General features: G+C 42.4%; 1 long non-coding RNA gene across 1 annotated transcript in view; it reads left to right on the top strand.

Moving 5' to 3' along the window:
- The window catches only part of LOC144798957 (uncharacterized), an 88,056-nt gene extending 66,798 nt beyond the window's left edge, over positions 1-21,258 (top strand). Inside the window, exon 3 of the long non-coding RNA XR_013603709.1 lies at positions 20,946-21,258. This is a non-coding gene — a long non-coding RNA (uncharacterized LOC144798957). The remainder of the gene's footprint in view (positions 1-20,945) is intronic.
- The last annotated feature ends 573 nt before the right edge of the window (positions 21,259-21,831 follow it).

The following is a 21,831-nucleotide window of genomic DNA, read 5'->3' as shown; positions in this document are numbered from 1 at the left end:
ACAAAGCATCTAATGACCGGGGGGGATTCAGATGATGATTATTTGGAGGAGATATTAATGAAGAACCCACCTCCTTATATTGAAAGTTCAAGACCCCTCAGTGCTAGAGACACCTGTCTGAGACCACCTTATAGTGAGGAGTCAAGGTACCAGAGTGAGAGAGACTCCTGTTTAAGACCTCCTTATGAGGAAGAGCCAAGACCCTTAAGCACAGGAAGCTTATTCCCGAAACCTAACTATGGTGAAGGACCCAGTATGACACATCCAACTGCCCCGAATTATACCCCAACTCTGACTCCACAGATATTGCATGAAAACTCCCTGGAAAGGGTACTACAGGAAAGAGAGCGAGAGGCACTAGCCAAACAGAGGACAGAATTAATCCAGAAAATCTCCCAACTAAATACAAGTCCAGAAGCCCTGACCATCCCAGTAACTATTGGACCAGTAGTTCCTTTGTACGGGGATAAACAAGGGAGTCCAAAAACTCCGATCATTACTCCAGCTGTAGTGCAGCCGAGAAAAGAGCCCTTAATTGTAGATGATCAGGCGAGTGAATGTGAATCCGTAATTTCTTTAATGGATTTACCAATCAGGGAACCCGAAAAGGGTTCGCAGAAAAGAAACACTCCTTTCATTTCAAGGGAAATTCAAATAGAATCAACTTCTGGTACTAAAAATGTCACAGTACTGACTCCTGAAGAAATTGAAAGATGGAGTAGAGAATTAGAGAAACAAAATCCCCAGTCGAAACCATTAGATATTTATAAATTAAGAATAGAATTGGAAGAACTGTTGGCTGGAAATGTGGGGTTGGACAGACTGAATACCTTTTCTGAGGAGGAGTTGCTGTTTATTTGTAAAAGTATCACCCGTAATACCAGAGTGTTCCATGAGAAATTAATGGACACCGCAGCTAGTATGGGAATAGATATTGGTAAATCTAAAGTGTTGCAAAAGCCCTACAGAGCAGAGTTTTCAGACAAGGACTTGGAAAACATGAATGTGTCAGGAAAAAAGGTACAGATCAGAGAATTGTTGAACCTGATGCAAAAATGGGGAGAGTTAGAGAAATGGAAAGCCAGGTGGGCAAAGAAAAAGGAGGCGATTAGATCAAAACAGATGGCTTCAGAGTATGTCTTAAAGGAAGCTGACAAGGCAGAGAAATTATATCCTATGCGAGAAGTGCCAGGTGGAAAGTATGTGCACGTTCCATGGTCCCGACAGGATATTGTGTCCTTTACAAACGACTTCCCAAAATTGCGAGAGAAACCTGTAGATTGGTACAGACAGGTTGAGAGATTTGTGAAAGTCCAGAAGTGTCTTTGGAAAGATTTGGATGGTTTCTTTGACATTGTAGTTCCTGTAGATTTGTGGACAGAATGTAAAATTGCCATTGATTGGCCTAGTGAAGAATTCCCGAGGGACCCTATCACTGCGGCTCCTTCTGCTGACGTAATGAAAAAGTACAATCAGGTAATGTTGCATCTCAAGGGAAAGGTACCTGCAAAGGAAACTGATTGGACCCGAATAGACAGAACTACCCAGAATAGAGACGAAACTGTACATTCCTATTATGAACGATTGTTACAGGTGTTCAAAACGTACAGTGGTCTAGATAACATTGAGATGAAGGACATGACCCATTTCATTTACAGGTTTGTATTAGGATTAAGACCTGAAATTTCCCAGTGGAACAAAGACATTAAAATCTACTGGCAGTCTAAACCAATTGATGAGGTTCTGAATTATGCCAAGTACTGTGAGGATGAGATGGCAGACAAACGAAAAGCATTGAAAGAAAAGGTCATGTGGGCACAGGTAAAATTGGCAGAACAGCAGGAACAACAGCTAAATAAATTAACCAGTAATCAGAAACAAGGCCCCGGGGGTGGGGGAAAGCCCAGAATGAAGATGAGTGGAGAGGAGGCTAAAAAGAAGTTCCCCTGTCACGGATGTGGCCAGATAGGTCACTGGAGAGACGAGTGTCCATATGCACAGAATGGTAACGTTCAAATTAATGATTTAAATCCACAGACGCAGAATGAGAAACCACGAAAGACCCAGCAACAGGTAAAGCAGAATCAGTTGCCTCGTGCACCTAGGCAGAATTATAAGAGCAAAGCACAGCAGAGTGAAGACACTGAAGTGTGGGAAAGAAGGGAGGATAGAGATGCAGCCGTTTCACAGTTCCTGTTAAATGACACATTTCTCTGTGATGACACCTACTGACGGTGCCTGAGGGGGGAGGACGAGGAGTGCGTACTTGGCGCCTCCTTGCCAGTGGACCAGACAGGACCATACATTGAAGGAAAGGTTGAAGGAAATGACGCCACCTTTCTGTTGGACACTGGTACCACTCGTCCTACTGTGAGAACAGCAGACGTTCCAAACCTACCCCTCTCGGGAGAAGCAATCCAGGTAGTTGGCGTTTCTAATCAGCTAATTAGTACCCCAGTTACAAAGCCTATGGAAATTAAAATTGGAAATTTCAAAGAAATGCACAGATTTGTCGTATGTGACTCCAGTCCTGTAAACTTGTTAGGGAGGGATTTGTTGTGTAAAATGAATTGTACCATCTTTTGCACACCAAATGGCGTTGAAATTCAGACCCCAGATGAAGATGGAATTTACAAATTAATGTTAGCAAGACCCTATTCAGAAATTAAAAGGTTTACCATAGCAGATTTACCTGAAGAACTCCAAGAAACAGTAAAACCAGAAGTATGGGATGTTACTGGAAAAGATGTAGGATTAATGGCAAATGTAGACCCAATTAAAATAACTATAAAAGAGAATGCAGTATACCCAAACATTAAACAGTACAAGATGAGTGCAGAAGTGAAAGCAGGAGTTGCCATTGAAATAAAAAGATTGTCCGAAGCCAAAATTATACAAGAAGTGATGAGCAGTCCATGCAATTCGCCCATAATTGGAATCAAGAAACCTAGCGGTAAGTACAGGGTAGTACAGGACCTGAGAAGGGTTAACAAAATTGTGGTTCCCTGCTGTCCAGTCGTGCCAAACCCTGCAGTGATTCTATACCAAAATCCATGGAATGCTGGATGGTTTACCGTCATTGACTTATGTCATGCATTCTTTTCAATCCCATTGCATCCAGAAAGCAAATTTCTCTTCTCATTTGAATTCGACAGTCACGTGTTCGTCTGGAATCGCGTCCCTCAGGGGTATACAGAAAGCCCCTCTATCTTTAATCAGATTCTGAAAAAGTGTCTTGAGACCCTAATCTTGCCCGGAAAATCAGTTCTGGTGCAGTACATAGAAGACCTCTTGGTGGCGTCTAAGAGTCGGAAAGACTGTGTGACTGACACAATTGCCTTGCTAAATCATTTAGGTGAGAGAGGGCATAAGGTATCACCCGAAAAGCTGCAATTTTGCACCGCATCATTAAAATATCTGGGACACCAGATAGAGAAAGGTATCAAGAAAGTCACCTCATAAAGAATCAGGATAATTCGAATAATGGAGTTACCAAATACCCAGAAAGAGATAAGAATGTTCCTTGGAGTTGTAGGTTACTGCAGGCAATGGATTGTGGGATTTGCAGTCCTAGCAAAACCATTGATAAAAATTACCAGGAAAGGAGCAAATGACCCAGTGGGGTGGGATGACGAAAGCATGTCAGCTTTTATCAAATTACGAGATTGTCTCTGTACTGCTCCTGCCTTAGGAATGCCTGATTCTTCAAAAGATTTTGCACTGTTCTGTGACACACGAGACAATTGTGCACTCTCAGTTCTGACCCAAATTCATGGTATGACTCGACGTCCAGTGGCATACTTTTCTTCCACATTGGACCCAGTAGCAGCTGGATTACCTGGGTGTTTGAAAGCTGTAGCTGCAACTTGCATGAGTCTTGAACAGAGTGAGTCCATTGTGATGGGACATCCAGTAACTATATATGTTCCACTTTCTGTTGTTATTTTACTGACAAGAACAAAAACCCAGTATCTCACACCTAGTCGGCTGACAAAGTATGAGAGAATCCTGGTAGGTGCAGGAAATGTAACCATCGAAAGATGTAACATTTTGAATCCTGCTACCTTACTGCCTAGCTCCTTTGCAGAAGAAGTGAGGGAAGAATTTGCACATGACTGCATTGACTTAACTGAATTCAGTACAAAACCACGCCCTGACATTAAAGAAAGTCCTTTGTACAGAGAAGACTATGAGCTGTTCATAGACGGCTCATGCATGAGACACGAGGACGGTGGCCTAAGTGCTGCCTATTCAGTGTGCACTCTAGATCGTCCTGTGGAAGCATCCTATTTGTATGGAGTCAAGTCTGCACAAATAGCCGAATTGATTGCATTGACAAAAGCCTGTAAATTTGGGAGGAATTTGAGAATAACCAAATATACTGACAGCCAGTATGGTTATGGGGTTGTGCATGACTTTGGCCAATTGTGGCTACAGAGGGAGTTCCTGACTTCCTCAGGCACCCCTATCCGAAACAGAAAATATGTGCAGGATTTACTGGAATCAATCCAGTTACCCAAAGAATTGGCTGTGGGCAAGTGTGCTGCTCACAAATCTGGCGATGACAATGTGACAGCAGGTAATTGTTATGCTGACCAGTTAGCCAAACATTGTGCAAAATACAAAATCTCAATCAATATAAGGGTTGGGGGAACTGGAAGCAGCTGCCAACTTTTGATGCTAGAAGAAGTGAATACATGGAAGGAAGTAAGAGACTTACAGGAAGCAGCAGAGCCATAAGAAAAACAAAGATGGAGAAACTTTGGGTGCCGCAGGAGAGACGAGGATGGTGTAATTGTTTACCTAGATGGGTTGCCTGTGTTGCCAGACTGTATGCTTGCTCCTATGGCTAGGCTGATACATGGAAATACACATGTGGGCAGAGATGCGATGATTTGCATGTTTGCCGAACATGGTTCAATTCGAAATTCAGAAGAGTAGCAGAGGCACTCTGCCAGAGGTGTTTAACTTGCCAGCAATTTAACCCTGGAAAGAAGACCATAGTGCTACCAGGGAAAATTGGAAAGGCAGAAGGCCCCTTCATTAGACTGCAACTTGACTTCATTCAGTTGCCCCCTTGTCGAGGAATGAAATACCTACTTGTCATCGTCCGCCTGTTTTCAAAATGGATGGAAGCTTTCCCTGCACGTAGAAATGACAGCATCACAGTAGCAAAGCTATTGCTTAGAGAGCTTATACCTCGTTACGGTTTCCCCGGTCTTAATTGAATCTGATAGAGGAAGTCATTTCAGAATGAAATAATAAAGCAAATCTGTGAAGCATTCAAAATCACGCAACATCTGTACTGTGCATATCGTCCAGAGGCTTCTGGAGTGGTAAAACAGATAAATGGCACAATCAAGTCAAGATTGGGAAAGATGTGTGAATACACTCAACTGGAATGGCCAGATGCTCTGCCTCTTGTACTGATGGGACTCAGAAGTATTCCAGACCGGAACATGGGCTTGAGTCCACATGAAATCCTGATGGGAAGAGCAATGCGGCAAGCATGGGTGCCAGGATACAAAATAATAAGCATATCTGATGATTTGGTATTGGAATATTGCAAAGAGCTGGCTGACCAAGTACGTTCTATCTCTCGCCAGGTTGGGGGAGAAGACGTCGCCAGACCAATGACTCCAACACATAACCTGAATCCTGGTGATTGGGTCGCAATAAAGAAGCACACTCGGAAAAGCTGCTTTGAACCCAGGTGGGGAAAGCCACGACAGGTGATCCTGGTAACCACCACAGCTGTAAAGTGTGCAGGAGTACCTCGCTGGATCCATGCCAGCCACACGAAGAGAGTGACTGAACCAGACCTAACTGAAGCTGAAGGTTGCCCATCTGAAGGATCCCAAGATATCAATCCTGAAGTAGCTGAAGAGGAACAACCGAGCTCCAGTCAAGACGATTGGGTTCCACTCATCGATCTGACAATCGACCCAATCCGAACCAGAAGTCAAGCCCAGCTAGACAGACAGTGGGATAGTGAGGACGAGACAGGTGAAGAAGAAGCTACTCAGATCATCGAAATTCATGTTAGATCTGATTCTGAGGAGGACCAGATAGGGGAAGAGCAGGTAATTGACACTCCACCCAGAACATCTGCACCAGAAGAGGGACAGATAGAAATTAGGGCGGAAGTTCATGCGGAAGAAAATCAAGAGTTCGAAGAGCGTGAACAGGAACAGTTAGGATTAGACAATTGTGTTCAGGAAGAAGAGATCGAAACAGATCAAAGCCAAACTCATCAGATACCTGAACAAGGCCAGTTTAGGGACCAGGCAGAAGAAACGGATGAAAGACCTGGACCTAGTCAGTTAGGGAACACTGCTGAAGACGAACAAGATCCCAATGTGCCACAACTGAACGAAAAACAAAAGAATATTGGACAAAAGCCAAGAGACAGTGCCATTTAAAAGACTCCGAAAAGGTGATTCAGTACCTCGGTTTGTGAAAAGGCTGAGACTGCGTCTGAAGACGATAAACGAGGAGCCTGAACAAATAAATGAAGTTTCGAGTCAAACTGACCCAGTGCACACAAAGATAAAGAGAAGAAGTGCTCGCTTAAAGAAACTGAATAACAAGTACGCGAGTCCTGAGTGGACATACTTTGTATTGGAGGAGTTTGAGAATCTGGAAATAAGTGACGAAAGTGATGAAAGTGATGAAGTGATTGCTGAACAGACCAGTGAAGAAGCAAACGCCACCTGAAAAAGTTGCTCGAGTAAGCAAAGCTGTGAACATTTACAAAGAGGGGTTGTAACCTCTTTTGAGCAAAAATGTCTGATTCTTCTGAGAACGGGAGACCGAGACGAGGTTGTTGTAAAACATGCTGTAAGGTGTGTTTTTGTAGTGTAGCCATAGTACTGATACTGTGGATAGGACTAACAATAGCTATCCCTTCTATGATGAGCAAAAACCCGAGTTTATACCCAAATAATGACTTACCTGATGACACTGTAGAATCGCACACTAGAAGTACACCACAAAGAACAGATGCACTAGAAAAACCACTTAGCTTGAAACAAACTAACGTGGCTTAGAAGCACCAGATGAGGAAGGATTACACTTTAGTAAAATCAAGAACAAGACTCATTTAAATGTTTTCGCAAACCTGTTAGTACACTATGTAGAAACTATGGAAATAGAAGATTGTTATGTCTGCATGAAGCTACCTACTTCAGTAGCTGAAGGTGTAACGTATCACCACTTACCTTTAACCTATGGAATTTCCTGTAGTATTTTAGCTAGTTTATTTTATAAAAGAGGACCGTTACAGTACTATTACTCTAACTCAGATGTGATATTCTCTGAACTCCCTATACGTGGAAATCTGAATCCTGTACATACAAAGAGTGATGTAACACGTTACATGGGAGAATATTTTCTAACTATAGGCACAATAGATTTAGGAGAAGCTCACAGAAATAACTTGACCTGTTCATTACATGAACAAGAGAAAATGTTTCTAAATATGGCAGAAAAAAGAATAGAAAGTTTCCAAAGAACAGCGAATGAAAAAAAAGCAGAGAACGCCTAAATGGGCTGAGAGTATAGGGAACACCCTAAATGGTGGAAAAAATGCTGCAATGCTTCTGGATTTCGAAAAGAAAGGGAAACTTTGTCTTCACCGAGAAAAGACTAGTTATTATAATAACATTTTCATTGGTTCCAGTCAATGCGAACACAATTATAAGTAGGGCTCCCAGTTTTCCGTTTTTACAGATTTTTACAGATAAATACAGACAGAAAACTTTTTTTTCCCTGTCTGTATTTATATTTAAATACAGAAAAATACAGAAAATATGTCTTCTTTGGATGTTTTTTCTACTGTCAATCATGAGTGCCAGGTCAGTAGGTGTACAGATTGAGAGGTAGGGGAGATGAAAAAAAGACAATACATTTCCAAATTGAGCTTAATTAAGTGGAGATACACAGTTATTTATGCTATTCTGCAATGCAAGTGTTTTCAGATAACACTATTGCACTGTATACTGCTGAAGCCTTATGGGCATTCAAATGCGAACGTACATTTATCAGTCAAATACATGTGGAAAAATACCCATGGCAGCTTCATTTATACAGAAAACACAAAATAAAATAGAAATGGATAAATACAGACAAAATTAGCAAAAAATAAATATGGATAAATACAGACGGAAATGTAGAAAAAATAAATACCATAAAACCGGGAGCCCTAATTATAAGGTAATTGGAGGTTGGGGTTTAAAAAATGGGTCAGAACCTGTGTTTCCCGGAATATATTATATATGTGGGAACAAGGCTTATTTCAAATTGCCGGATCACTGGTATGGAAGCTGCTATTTTGGAATTGTCTTCCCGAAAATATACCATGTGAATGAAATTGCTGGAAGCAGTGAAAACACTAATGGTTTAGTACGTGGTAAAAGAGAAAGTGTAGCAGAAATAATGGGTGATATATTTAGTGCATTGATACCTGCAGTGGGAGTGGTTCTGAACACACACAAAATGTGCAAATTGTCAACAGTAGTGGATCGGTTATCTACTGACACTGCTGGAGGATTTCTGATGATCAATACCGAAATGGTTGCGGTCAGATCGATGGTTTTACAGAACAGGTTTGCTCTTGACACTCTATTGGCAAAAGAGGGCGGAGTCTGCAGAATGCTGAAAGCGCAACATTGTTGCACTTACATACCTGACAAAAGTGTGGAAATTAAAAGGTATGTAAGGAATATTACAAATTTGGAAAAAGAACTCAAACCACTGGAGGTTGACAGTGCCTGGAAGAGACTTACTGATGGTCTCTCTGCTGTAGGTCATTAGTTTTCTAATTTAGGTAAAGGTTTTTTGATTAAAGTACTGATGCCAATTGCGGGAATAGGTTTGGTCATATTCCTCATATTTGTCTGCTGCAAATGTCGCAAACACCAAAAGAAATATACTGTGAACAAAAGAGGAGTGAAACGGAATGTGGATGAACTTGAATTAAAGGAACTGAATAATCAGATTTATAAAAGGGTGAAAAATTCTCACCCTAACAAAGAAACCAAAGAGAGATTGAATCGAATGTTGGAAGAGATTGAGTTCGGAAAAATTTAAGTTGGCATCTGGTTCTATTTTGATTTGTGATGATATAAAATATCATCAAAGAGGGGATTGATGGAGCAAGAATTCGCACGTAAAGCGTCTTGCTCGTATTCAAGAACCTCGAATAACATTAACAAATGTAACCAACCTGTTTGTCTTACTAATTTCCCTTTTATTTTGACATTTGGGTTGTCCAAGAGAAGCTTGCCTATGTGTTCATTAACTGTAATAGGCTTGCTTCTAAAAATGGCCGCTGCTTGGCGGGGTTTTCTTCTGCGCATGCGTTGGTCACATTCACGTGACGTGACGTACTCGCAGTTCTGGTGGGAACTTTTCGCGCTTGCGCACTTGACTTAAGATGGCCGCTTTGTGTTCTCACATGCCGAAGCTTGCTCTGCCGCTTTCTGCTTTTTCTGTTCGTCTTGCACTAATGTTAATGCTATAGTTAATATAAAGTAAGGGGAGTCATATAGGGATTCCTGGTATACAGTGTAATCATTTATTTTCTATGTTCTAAATTGTTTTCGCTTCCTTTTCATGCATTGAAATCTGTGAGCCTGAGGGATGGGAATACTCCATATTGAACAGCCTTTCTGCGCATGACAGTCTTCTGCCGGTGGATGAACTCTATGGCATTGAATCCCTGCCAACTCGAGGTCCCAGCCAAGATGTGCCTGGGAAGATGCACCTTCGCCTAGCAGAAGAAGCTGAACTGTTCTAAATGTATCATAATTCATAGAAGCACTATTGTAATGTTGAGATTTATGTCATGGGAACCCCAAATTCAATAGGTGGTCCCAAATCATGCAGATTAAGACTTGTAGAAATGAAATGTGGTTGGTGTGTTGACCTATCCTACTTGTGGACCAATCGAAATTGGGGATTCTTACACTTGCAACATTTGGGGGGTGGTACACTGACCCGAAAACAGTATAACTAGCCTAGGTTTAGCTAGAGAAATCGTCCGACTTGTCCGAATAGCTGACCTGTCACTGACCCAACGCACTCAATAGGTGACTGATACAGAGAGCTGCGGAGCACTCTGTCCTTAATTTCCATAGACCCAGGGGGGTTTGTTGGGAAACCTTAAGTGCTGGCAGAGCACTTTGCTGGGGAATTCGATAACCCAATCGGGGTTCTGACTGATAGCTGCAGAGAAGGTGGAGCGCAGGCGTTGCTTCCGAACTGCGGGTGCTGGTATTACCTTGGTGGTCCTGTCCTGATCCTAATCTGGTTTTCCTGTCCTGTCCTGAGGTGTCCTTTCTGCACCTGCTGGCCTACTGGCGACTGTCCTTCCTTGGGGTTTCTCCCGTCCTTAACTGACCCGTAGCCAGGGTTGGTCTTCACACCATACTAGGTAAATATAGTGCTGAGAAATCTATTCTGCATCTTCTATTTTTCCTTTCTTTGCTTTAATAAACTCATACTCTCGCATATTTGAATTTCCATGCTAAATGAAAAAGTCATACATTATCGTTGTTATTCTAGCATGTTCCTATTTTTCCCTTTCCTTTAAGTACAATCCTCTATACCGTTCATGAAATATAGATGTTCCTTTTCTTTACCTTCCTTTAAGCTGACTGAGATGGTGGTTCTTGAATTATAGCGTGTTCCACTTTTTACCTTCCCCATAGTTACATGGTATCTCAAAGTTCTCGTAATACAAACTAAAGTTCTTTTCCGTACTCATACCTCAGGGGTAATTCAACTGTGACTTCTAGTATGTACCTTATTTTTCCCTTCCTTTAGTTACTCAAATTTACGTCTAAATTCTGAAATTTGCTAATTAGCATGTTCCCTGTTTTTTACCTTCCTTTAGAAATCTAAATGGTTGGCCTGATTTACTTCCTTTATGGATACGTGCTTTTTATGATCTTGGTTATTTACTGCTTACTCTCTGTAAATCTTATGCTTTCGGAATCTGATGAAATTTAGATAAAGGTTTTAAAACTTCTTGAGTTTGTGGTTATTATATGAGTGCAAAGAAATATAAAATGTATTATAGATTTTTTTTTTTTTTTACAGCTAGCTCCCTGATCCATTGTGATCATAGGTACCCGAAATAGTGGATTGGTAAGTCGGGTACACTGGAAATAAATAGGAAGGAACAGGGTTACTGGTTAGTAGTGTGTAGGTTACCCGATTAATGGATATGGTAAATTGAAATACATGGGCCCGATGTGCATATGGTAAAATTGTTGGTCGGGTGACCTGCGCGCTCTATCACCGTCTAGTCAGGAATGGGAGAAGAGGAAGAATTTTCCTAAGGATCCTCAGAATGCCATAGCATGTGGCCGACAGTTTCGCTGCTTGATAGACAAAAGTCATGGATTGGTCCAGCCATATTCCCAGACTCTTGATCTGTTTTTTAGGTACTGGTGGAAGCCCAAGACAGTTTGGCCACAGTAGCCCAGGATTGAAAGTTGGCAAATTGCCTAGGAGCATGAGATCCGTCTTGACTCCGTTTAGTTTCAGGCAGGAGAGCTCCATCCATCTCTCTACCTTCTCCAGGCAGGGACCTAAGCTAGAGGTCAAGATTCCTGTGTGGTTTAAGGACACAACAAGTTGTGTGTCGTCAGCATAGGTGACTATTCTTATGCCAAATGAACAGACTATCTCTGCCAGCGGATTCATGTATACATTGAATAATGTAGGGCTGAGGGAGGACACCTGAGGCACACCTCAGTGGAGTGTCATACTTTTAGACCTGACATTTCCCTCAAAGACCTGAAAGAACCTGTCTTCTAAGAATGACTGCAGCCAGGTGATGACGCCTCCAGTCACTCTAAGATTCCTGAGTCTAAGGATTAAGATGTCATAGTTAACGGTGTTGAATGCGGTGCTGAAGTCCAGGAGAATGATGGCCACTGCCCCACCCTGGTCCAAAATTCTCCTGGATTCTTCGGCCGCCGCTGTTTCCGTCCCATGTTGGGGCCGGAAACCAGTCTGTGAGGGGTGAAGTAGGTTATTTGATTCTAAGAACCCGGATAGGACTGAATTAACATGCCTCTCTAGGATTTTGCTGATCGTGGGGAGGTGGCAGATAAGCTGGTAGTTCTCCAGGTGTTCTGGGTCAAGGTTGGGCTTTTTGAGCAGTGCTTTGACCAAGGAACATTTCCAAAGAGGGGGACCACAGCAGAGGAAATGGAAAAATTGACCAGTTCATGAATCACCGGGAGGATTGTTCCTGTGGCTAAGTTCAGAGCATGAGGGTGGGCGGGATCCCTGGGGGAACCTTATTTTACGCGACCCAGGATGTATTCTAGAGATTTAAGGTCCAGCAGAGGGATATGTTCCAATAGCACTCGCGTGCATGATGTGGACATGACCAGGGGGCACAGTTCCCTGTGAGCCGCTGTGTGGGGAAAGGTAAGATATATATTGCGCATCTTCTTGTGGAAAAACTCAGCTAGATCATTACAGCGATCGAGGGCGCCAACAGCGGTGGTTTGTGGGGTTGGAAGCTTGATTAACGTTTTAACAATGCGGAAGATCTCATGTGGAGAGTTAGATGCAAGGCAGATTTTTTCCCCATGAAAGGCAGCTTGTGCAGATTTAATTTCAGCTTGGTAGATTTTATTAGCCTCCCTGTATTTGTGTTTGCTAGATGCTGCGTAGTCCCTCCTCCATTTCCTTTCTAACTTCTTACATGTTTGTTTATGTTCACGGAGCTTGGAGGTGTACCATGGAGAGAGCTTAGAACTGGGTTTTTTCCGGAAAGGTTTTTTGGGGAGGACCTGGTATAGAGAGTGCTCAATCCACTTATTAAACTTCTCATTGACCACAGTAGGATTTGATTCATTGGAAGGTCTAGTGGCGTCGAGATCTAAGACCCACTGTTCTAGGGGAAGCTTGGACCATGAGCATTCCCGGCTACGGATCATACCAAATGAGGTGTGTGGACCTACAATGTTCCATGACAAGGGGGTCAAAAGGTGGTCTGACCATGGGAGCGGTTTGGGAGCCCCTGCTGAGAATTCCTCGCTGTTGGTAAAGATGAGGTCCAGTAGATGGCCTTTCACATGAGTTGCTCCAGAAACTCTGACTGAATTGCAGTGCTAAGAGATTCCTAACTAGCTCTGAGGTCGCAAGGTTAGAGGGATCATCAACATGCAGGTTAAGGTCGCCTAATATTGTGAAGTTGGAGGGGGAGCTAGCTAGATTAGCAGTGATTTCTGGGAGTACTCTAGGAAATTGTCCAAGGGCTCCGGGGAGACGATAGATTAATAAGCCTGAAAACGTGTGTATAGGTGAGAAGCTTATTGAGAAAACAAAATTTTCGCAATCGGGTAGCAGGTTGGCTGTGATACGCCATTTTAACTTGTTTTATATATAATGGCAATCCCACTGCCCTTACCGCTTTTGCCGTCTAGCCGCTAGATGAGGTAACCAGGGGGAAGAGTGTGTACAAGTACTGGCTCAGACTCATTATTGAGCCAGGTTTCGGTCAGAATAAAGCATCGGGGTATTCCTCCTCAAATAGTATAGAAATTTCAGAAACATGTTTGACTAGGGACCTACAATTTACTAGGAACATTTTGTAAGGTGCATAGTTTTTCATGAGGGGCTGGAATTTAGGTGATGGATTGAATTTGAACGAACAGTGGGGACAGGTGCTATTGCTCTTGGATGGGAGTAGGGAATGAAGGCAGCTTTCCTTCGCAATACCCCTTAGGCCACGGAGGTGCTCGTGGGAGTAAGAGTAAGTAACTGCGGGCCATTGGACAGGGGAATGGGTCCTGGCCCCGGCCGGATGCAGACGGGCTCAGACGGGCTTGCCTTTGGTGCACCAGCGGCGCGTCCACTGCGCGTCGTGACCGGCATTCATCTGAAATAGGTTGAGCAGCTAAACTGCTAACCATGTGACTCCGCCCCCTGCCTCCTGGCTGGAAGTGAGGACCTTATTGCCACCAGCCCCCTCCACGCATTCGGGACAACCCGTGGTGGACCGGGGCGGAGGGTTCCTGCTGGTTGCAATAGTGCCAGGTAAGAGGTAAGGTGCAAGGGCGGCCCGAATTTAAAAACAATTAAGACAGCAACAGTGCAGAATCGCTAAATAAAACCTTTAACTGAGCAGGTGAAAAGTAGGTTAAAAACCAGTTAAGAGCCTTACTCCAGCGCGCGTCCGCGAGACATATTCCTATGGACTAGGACTTGGTGAAAAATGGGAGGGGCCATTGGACCCTTATGAATACCAGGCCTTATATCACAATGTGGACTGGTGTGAGGAATTAGCGAATGCTAATTGACTGGACATCTGTCCAGATACTGGCTTGATCTCTCCTCCTTTTGAAAAGTAAAAACCTAGGCAGTTTGTGAATACTTGTCTATTCAATAGTGAATGGATGAGGGACCAATTTCAGGTGGAGAAACACAGTATACAATTGTCAACACATTAAAAAGGCATTTAGTTAAAAAATCATTTAAATTCACAATTAACAATAAAAAGAAATACAAATTCGCCAAAAAATACAAATTAATAAAGAAAACCATACATATAGCAAAAATAAATCAGTTACGACAAAACTTTTAAATAATAAAATTAAGAGTTTAGTAATCGACGCGCGTTTCGGCGAACCAGCGCCTTCTTCAGGACAAACTCTTTAAACCTAAATGCAAAAAGGACAATACATAAATATTAAATAAAACTAAAAAACAATCTAGTATAACAATAAAACTCAATGATTCATACATAGTGAATACATATTTCAAATCATTAAAAATAGCCTACAAGGGCTAATGGCAAATATACACTGTGCAAAAACACATAGAATGTATTCATGGGTCCCTTGAAAGACAAGTTTTAAATCCCAAAGGATAAGGATTGATTAAAAAGGAACTTCTGTGCTCACTTGGTCACAGGAAACAAGGAGCCAATAAGTAGACATTCATACTGAGAGGGAAATAATGATAAGAAAGGCAGAAATTGATACAGAGGAAACTGTGTAAAGTGGGTGTATGACTTGGACCCCATTGCCCGGCAAAAGTACATTACAACCTCAAAGAACCAATAATTGCTACAGCTAAAAAAGCCTATAAATTCTAATACACTGGTGCTCATTCGAGAGGAAGTTAACTTGATACAGCTTTTTTCATACATCTAGGACCTGAATAGATAATAAGTCTAGTTGTTTCTACTTACTCGATAGATTCGTCAAAATAAGTACAACGCGAAAAGTCTCACTGCCCAATATATGCAGGTCGTGGTTATGATCAAAGGCAATCCCTGTTCAAAAAAATATGTTTTGATATAAATTAAAAGCAGAATAGAAATAGGAAAAATAGGAAAGGATGATCAACTTAAAAGTTACTAAAATAGCTCTAATTATATGGTTGCAACAATGGATGCAACGTGTCTACGATGGCTCTCGATTGACTTCCTTGATAACTTCCTAGCAGTAAGCAGTGAACGGTTCATTAAGAACATTACCTAATTTATAACATAACCTTGCTTTGCCTCCGTGTCGGGTTCTCTCCATTTAGTCCTTCCTGTGTATCACGTGCATGACCAAGACACGCCGACACATTTGGAATACATCTTCGTGAAGGGGATACCAGTGATCATCAAAATTGGTAACTATCATGAGTACTATAGACTTGAATGTTTAGAGCATCTGACTAAACAGCCAATTTTGAACTTTTTAGTCGATTGCTGAGTTTAAATTGAGCTATGTCTCTACTCATGTTATATGCTTACCGCTAGGAAGTTATCAAGGAAGTCAATCGAGAGCCATCGTAGACATGTTGCATCCATTGTTGCAACCATATAATTAGAGCTATTTTAGTAACTTTTAAGTAGATCATCCTTTCCTATTTTTCCTATTTCTATTCTGCTTTTAATTTATATAAAAAAATATTTTTTTGAACAGGGATTGCCTTTGATCATAACCACGACCTGCATATATTGAGCAGTGAGACTTTTCGCTTTGTACTTATTTTGACAAATCAATCGAGTAAGTAGAAACAACTAGACTTATTATCTATTCAGTTCCTTGATGTATGAAAAAATCTGTATCAAGTTAACATCCTCTCGAATGAGCACCAATGTATTAGAATTTATAGTTTTTTTTAGATGTAGCAATTATTGGTTCTTTGAGGTTGTAATGTACTTTTGCCGGGCAATGGGGTCCAAGTCATACACCCACTTTACACAGTTTCCTCTGTATCAATTTCTGCCTTTCTTATCATTATTTCCCTCTCAGTATGAATGTCTACTTATTGGCTCCTTGTTTCCTGTGACCAAGTGAGCACAGAAGTTCTTTTTTAATCAATCCTTATCCTTTGGGATTTAAAACTTGTCTTTCAAGGGAACCATGAATACATTCTATGTGTTTTTGCACAGTGTATAATTGCCATTAGCCCTTGTAGGCTATTTTTAATGATTTGAAATATGTATTCACTATGTATGAATCATTGAGTTTTATTGTTATACTAGATTGTTTTTTAGTTTTATTTAATATTTATGTATTGTCCTTTTTGCATTTAGGTTTAAAGAGTTCGTCCTGAAGAAGGTGCCGGTTCGCCGAAACGCGAGTCGATTACTAAACTCTTAATTTTATTATTTAAAAGTTTTGTCGTAACTGATTTGTTTTTGCTATATGTATGGTTTTCTTTATTAATTTGTATTTGTTGTCGAATTTGTATTTCTTTTTATTGTTAATTGTGAATTAAAATGATTTTTTAACTAAATGCCTTTTTAATGTGTTGACAATTGTATACTGTGTTTCTCCACCTGAAATTGGTCCCTCATCCATTCACTATTGAATAGACAAGTATTCACAAACTGCCTAGGTTTTTACTTTTCAAATGTTTGTTTCCCTGACCTAGGAGTTAACATATCTATTGCTCAGGGGGTCCTTGTTTTTTACGTGATTGATCTCTCCTCCTACCATGGCTACCGAGGAGGAAGCCTCCTTTGCTATGGTAATGAGGAGGGTGGCCGAGATCCTGTCCCTTCACCTGCCTTCCATGATGGTCAAGAACTAATGTCATGAGGGAGGTGCTTCAGCTGGGAGTCACACCTTCAGCACCGCTCCACTCATTTAATGAAGCCCTCACAGACGTCAGGCTCGGGTCCTGTGAGCAGGACAATTGCCCGCCGCCATCGCAACACCCAAGTGGACCCCAATTTCCTCACCCAACAACCTACCCCGGAGAGTTTGGTGGTGCAAGCCTCCACTTCCCATGGAAATCCTGGCACATTCCCTACTACACCACTGGATAGGGAATCAAAGAGGCTGGACACCTAAGGGAAGAAAATGTTTTCTTCTACCAGCCAGGCACTGTGGCCCGTGAACACCACCTGCCTTTTAAGCTGTTACTCCCATTCACTTTGGGAATTGGTTGGGCATGTGCTACCTATGGTCCCAGAGGAGGCCCGGACATAACTCTCCCGAGCTATGGGTGACAGGAGAGATACAGCTAAGTTCCCAATCTGTTGTGGGTTGGACACAACTGACTCGCTAGGCCGGGGATTTCTTTGTTGAGGTCCTGCAGCACCACGCCTGGCTGAGGACGACTGGCTTTTTAGGGGATGTCCAGGCTTCACTTATAGACATGCCCTTTGATGGCTCCTGTCTCCTCCGAGACAAGGCTGATTAGGAGCTGTATCGCTTCAAGGATAGCAGAGCTACAACCAGTTCCTTGGGCAATTCCAAAGCCCCTTGCCCACTCCAATCCGCCTTTTGCTCCTTTTGTTGCCACAGAAGGGGCTTTCAACCGTATCTCTACCCGCCCAGCCTCCATGGCGCACAAGCGTTCCAGTCTCTGCTTGGCCGAGCAGATGGTGCCCCCAGACCCTGTGGGTCGGGTAGTCAGAGGGCGGGCCAGTCCCCCCCACCCACCCTCCCCCTGGCAGATGCCACCTCCAAGCCTCTTTAGTTTGCCCTTCAACCATCATGGGCAACCAGTGGGAGACAGCATACGCCATCACCTGCACCACTGGAGGTCGATAACATTCGACTGTTGGGTTCTCCAGATTGTCCGATGGGCTACTCCCTCCCCTTCGTGACCAGCCCTCCGCAAATGCCACCGATTTGCAACAGACTGACGGAGGACCATCTCTCCTTACTCTGCCAGACAGAGGTGGCTCTCATGGCCAAGGGAAGCATAGAGAGGGTACAGTAGTTTGTGGTTGTTATTCCCGCTACTCTCTTGCACTAAAAAAGGATGGAGGCTTTTGTCCTATCCTAGACCTGCACCCTCTTATTTTTTTCCTGAAAAAGGAGAAATTCAAAATGCTCATGCTCACTCAAAGTCCTGTCTGCCCTACACCCGGGGGACTGGATGGTAGCGTTGTACCTGCAGGACACATACTTCCACATTCCCAGCCTACCTGCCTTCAGGCGTTTCCTGCAATTCATGGTGGGCCATGACTACTTTCAGTTTGCTGGGCCCCCTTTTGGCCTTACCAGTGCTCTTCGGGTGTTCACCAAGTTGATGGCGGTGGTTGTAGCTCATCTGCAGAGATATGGGGTGCCAGTATTCCCCTATCTCAACGACTGGCTTTGACGGCAGTCTCACTCCAGTCAGTCGTCTCTCACCTCCAGACTACGGCGAACCTCCTGCACTTACTGGGGTTCACATTCAACGTGCTATAGTCACAAAAAAACTCCATGTCAGACACGCCTTTTCATCGGAACTGTTCTGGACACTGTGCATTTTGGGTTTATCCTCCCAAACTGCGAGTCCAGGATATTCAAGCTATGATACTAATGTTTCAGCTTCTATCCTGGGTTTTGGTGAGACTGTCTCTGAGGCTGCTGGGCCTCCTGCATCCTGCTTGTGACACATGCCCGCTGGCACTTGCAGGCTTTGCAGTGGAACCTGAAGTTCCAGTGGGTGCAGCATCAGGGGAATCTCTCTGACATTGTCCAGATCTCGGAGGGCATTGCAAAAGATCTGCAGTGGTGGTTAACAAACTGCAATTGGGTCAGTGGCAAACCTCTCTCCTTTCCCCAACCAGATCTGACAGTAGTGACAGGTATTTCACTCCTGGGGTGGCATTGTAGGAAAGGTGGAGATCAGAGGCCTCTGATCTCTGGTGGAAACCAGACTCCACATCACCCTTTTGGAACTTGGTGCGATCCGGCAGGCAGTGAAAGCCTTTCTACTCTTCATCAAGAGAAGCCTTGCGCAGGTGTTCACGGACAAGCAGGGCAGGTGGGGTTGTGGACCCGTTGTCAAGAGGCCCTGCGCCTCTGGACATGGCTGGAACATCAGGGCATATCCCTGGTGGTTCAAAACCTGTCGGGCTCTTTGAACACCAACGCGAAGATGCCTAGCGGATCACAAATGGCGTCTCCATCCGGAGGTGGTGCAAGTTCTCTTACAGAAGTGGGGAGAGCCTTGGTTAGAGCGATTTGCCACCACCTAGAATGTGCAATGTCAGTGGTATTGTGCGCTGAAGTTTCTATGGCGGCTCTTGCTGGAAGACGATTTTCGTCTTGAGTGGAGCTCAGGCCTCCTGTACACCTTTCTACCTATACCACTCCTGCCCCGCTCTCTCAAGAAGATCTGGAATGATCAGGCCCGAGTCATCCTTTGCGGCTACATTCTGGGCTTTGAGAGTTTGGTGTCCCGAGCTGTTGAGCATGCCGTCAGTTCTCCGATCAGGCTGCCCCTTCAGGAGTATCTTCTGTTGCGAAACAGTGAGAGGTACCCCTTAAATTGTCAAGGGAAATGAGGTAAACTACCAAGTGAAGAAGAATTTTTCCCTGAACCAGCAATCATATAAACAATTTATTAAGTGCTAAACATTAGTATCTTCACAACTATAGTATACCAAAAAAAGTCATTTATTAAAAACTCATCTTTCTGACAGTTTAAAACACATCAATACATTAGTTATATCACAATACAATTAATCAGAAAATCATCTAAATAAAACAATAAAAATAGTACCCAAAACAAATGCAATTATTAACATGTACTAATTATGACCTGCATAATTAAGACAGACAGAAGAAAGGTTGTATGATATAAAGCTTATCAAATACTTTTTGTACATCCAATAATCTGTATTTCTCACAATGTCTTATACATTCATTCAATTTGTATTTCAGAAAATGTGACAATTATCTGGATTGTACTCTTATTTGCGTTGACGCGTTTCGATGGTTAAAACTTGTCACTCCATCTTTTTCAAGACAATCAAATGGTTCTGTCACGGTAGGGAATGTTATTTTTCTCCCTTATCTTTCTTAAATATTGATGTCCTCTTCTCGTTATTATTTCGGGATTCTATCTAGTAGTCTCTGGTTTCTCGTACTTATCTTTTTTATTCGGTCTTTGCCAGTGCTATCCCCTCATTATATTGGGTATTAAAATTGTATGCTCGGCGTTGCCGTTCCTCAATTAACTCGCGTTGCTCTTGTAACTGCCGTACTATGATCGCACAGTGACCTCCGCCAGTTTTTATGGATGCTGCCGGTTGTAGAGCACACTCGCAGTGAATCGTATCTATCGGAACTCTGTCCTTGTTATGCTTTTAGCAAAGATTCGTCCTGCGTCCTGTTTGTTGCCGCGAGATTCAGTCTCTTTTTTTTATCTAATGACTGCCTCTCTTTCTGATTGAGTGATCACTTAATAAAATGTTTGTACACTGATAGTACACTGTGCCACTGAAAAGGTTGTGTGAATAAGTTATTTTCTATGTATACCTCCCTGTATGTAAATATGAGTATAATATGTACTATGCGGTTGCGGTAAGGCTATCTCCCTGGAATAAAAATGCACAAGCGTGGGTTAGTCACAATATGGAATTTTGTATACAAACTCATGGAAAACACTGTATGAAATGTCTGGTTCTTTGTGTATTGTAAGATATGTATAGATCTTAAATAAGTTTTGTTTTTTGTGTATTTTAGCCCTGGAGAAGTCCCAGGTGGGACGAAACGCGTCGGCTGTCAATTGTGAGCTGTGATTTTAAGAAACATCCATTGAATAAAAGAATAAAGAATAAAAAGAAAATATTTTTTCCATAAAAAACAACTAGCAACATGATTTATTTGGGAGCGACCACATCATCTTTATCTGTGATGGACTATGGACATTAATATCCATTTACTAGTAATTTATTTATTTAGTTGAGTGCAGAGCCATCTGTGTCTAATTATTATAAACTGTAACTAATAGTGGTGCCCTTGAACACACACTTAAAGCTTGCAGGATTTTTTCTTATATTGTCTTGGTACTGTAATTGCTTGAGATATTTCTTTGGTGTGATATGTGTTCGAATGGTGAATGAACCAGTCTGTGATATAGAAGATTGTGCTTTATTAATTTCCCATGGGGAGATTTAATTTCCTTGTTCGAGTAGACAGAGTATCTACCAGATAAGGTAATAACCTGTTCTTCAGGTTAGGTGCTCAATTTGAAAGCATTTAAAGTCCCATTACACTAATAAGCGATACCTTTGATGTGCCACAGGTCTCATAAAGTTACAATTATCGTGAGGAAGAGTAGAGCTCAGTGAAAGGAAAATTTCCAGTAAGTAAACAGAGCGGTCTTACTTTGTTCTCTTCCTCATTATACTTCTAAGAATATGTAGACTGATGAACAGAGTACTGAGCTGTGTAATGAATATTACAGTAAGTAATCAGAACATACCTGGGAAATCTTGCGGTCTAGAACAAAGTCTCAGAGATTGTGGTGCAACATCTTGCTGGAGAGTTTTCTCTCTTCATTGTCATCCAAATTTGTTCAATGCACTTCTCAATAATGTTGCATTTTACTTTTCATGCCCTGTGTTAC

This window comes from Lissotriton helveticus, chromosome 12, assembly GCF_964261635.1.
Source record: "Lissotriton helveticus chromosome 12, aLisHel1.1, whole genome shotgun sequence".
NCBI lineage: Eukaryota > Metazoa > Chordata > Amphibia > Caudata > Salamandridae > Lissotriton > Lissotriton helveticus.
The sequence above is the reverse complement of the archived record's forward strand: the minus strand, read 5'-3'. Positions and strand labels throughout refer to the sequence as shown.